The following is a 2,553-nucleotide window of genomic DNA, read 5'->3' on the forward strand; positions in this document are numbered from 1 at the left end:
AAACTAGGAAGAAATTAGTGTTAGAAGCGAACATCTTTAAAATACAAAATTGATATTGGCATCTGACAAAGAGGAAACTTCACTGAATGTATTGAGAAAAGTTAGTCCTACTAATACATTATTGGTGGATTTGTGAATGTATCCAGCCATTCTGGAGACCAATTTGGAACTATACCCAAAGGGCTATCAAACTGTTCATACCCTTTTGATCCAGCAATGTTTCTACTGGGCTTATATCCCACAGAAATCTTAAAGAAGAGAAAGGGACCTATATGTGCAAGAATGTTTGTGGCAGCCCTTTTTGTAGTGGCCAAAAACTGGAAACTGAGTGGATGCCCATCAATTGGAGAATGGCTGAATAAATTGTGGTATATAAATATTATGGAATATTATTGTTCAGTAAGAAATGACCAGCAGGATGATTTCAGAAAGGCCTGAAGAGACTTACATGAACTGATGCTGAGTGAAATGAGCAGGACCAGGAGATCATTGTACATGGCAACAAGATTATATGATGATCAATTCTGATGGATGTGGCTCTTCTCAACAATGAGATGATTCAGATCAGTTCCAATGATGTTGTGATGAAGAGATCCATCTACACCTATATAGAGAACTATGGGAACTGAGTATGGTTCACAACATAGTATTTTCACTCTTTTTGTTGTTTGCTTGCATTTTATTTTCTTTCTCATTTTTTCCCAGTTTGATGTGATTTTGGGGGGCATCAAGATAACTGTTATATGTATGTATATATTGGATTTAACATGTATTTCTACCATGTATAACATATATTGGACTACTTACCATCTGGGGGAAGGAGTGAGGCTGGGTGGAAATTGTAACACAAGATTTTGCAAAGATTAATGTTGAAGAATTATCCATGCATATGTTTTGAAAATAAAAAGTTTTAATTAAAAAAAGTTAATCCGATACTATCTCTGAATCTGAACTTCTACTTCTTTAGGATTTGGTATTATAGATGTTATTAAAATTCTTCCAAATACTGTTGCATGTAAAATCCTTATGTGATTTTTTTTGATGAAATTCATTATTCTTACCTGGAAATCTGCTCTGTTTTTTGATGGTCAAAAATTGCAAATCAACCAGATAAAAGTAGAGTCCTAAAATTATCTGGTAGTACTTGTTCTATTACCATCTTCCCTGTTTAGTGGTATCTCTGATACTTCAGTTAAAAATATCTGAGAAGCATCCACATCAATGGATTCATCATTAATTTTATTACTTCATTACATTTCCTGAGGGACTTTTCCTATGTCAAATTAATTTCTATTCATGTTCATTTCTTTACTATTCTCAAATCTATTGGCCTGGGCTATCTCTAATAGGGCTTAAATAGACCTATTAATAAGCTTTGGAACTTTCTCCATGTGTACTGAAAAAAAGGCTCTTTATTGTTGCTAGTACTTGACTGTTTTGGATGGCCTCCACAAAAGACATGGAAGAAGAGAGGACATGTTCTTTTAGCATAGATGGAGGTATATGAAATCTAAACAGAGCAAAGCTCCTTAATAATAACTAATATTGTTGGGATTACTGGATACAGTGCATCAATGACTTCAAAGGAGCACACTCCTTGTTGAAACTTTTTTCTGCTCTTTAACATGATAAATATTATCTAATGTCTTAATCATTAAAGACAAACTTCCATCTGGGATTTTCTGACAGGGTTTGATAAGCCTCCATGCTGCTCACAGAACTTTGAAAGTGAGTCTCATCATTGACATCTAAAATCTATAGCCAACACAAAATTCACTATACAATTTTCTCAACCACTCTCTTCTTCATCTGATTTCATTAGTCAAGAGCCAATTTCAGATTAAAATCTAACTGGAGGATATAAAAACTTCCCATTACTAATGCTAAACCTATGTTTAATCTTAAATCATCATTATTTACCCAACCCTAAAACTGTCTCTGAACCCGAATAGTAAGTCTGAAGTTGTACCTTTGATTCTCTTCATTAATACTTACCTATCTTGATCTTATAATATTCCACTATTAATAAAAAAAAATTTGTGGAGGACTCAAGCTTTTGTTTGGAGCTTTAAAAAATTAGAGAAATAGGGGCAGCTAGGTGGTGCAGTGGATAGAGCACCAGCCCTGAAGTCAGGAGAATCTGAGTTCAAATCTGGTCTCAGACACTTAACACTTCCTAGCTGTGTGACCCTGGGCAAGTCACTTAACCCCAATTGTCTCAGCAGCCAAAAAAACACCAGAAATAGACAAGAAAATTTATGAATAGAAGGAAATTCTTACCCAAAATGGAAATCCTTCTGTTCTAGAATTTAGTCCTGAAATTAATTTTAGTTTTGTTTTTTAAATATGGACATAAGGATCTTGAAAGACTTGGGAAAAAACGTGTCTCAAAATATATTGTTTATGTAATGATCATCCTAATCCTCTGTTATCCAAGTAATGTTGAATCATTAGCAGGTGATCAAAATGTTGAAAAGTGGCTCCATCTGGTGTTGAAGATGCATTTCCATTGTGTATTTGACATGTCTTGCACAAACTGCTCCGGATTGTGAT

Source organism: Sarcophilus harrisii, chromosome 1, assembly GCF_902635505.1.
Source record: "Sarcophilus harrisii chromosome 1, mSarHar1.11, whole genome shotgun sequence".
Lineage (NCBI taxonomy): Eukaryota > Metazoa > Chordata > Mammalia > Dasyuromorphia > Dasyuridae > Sarcophilus > Sarcophilus harrisii.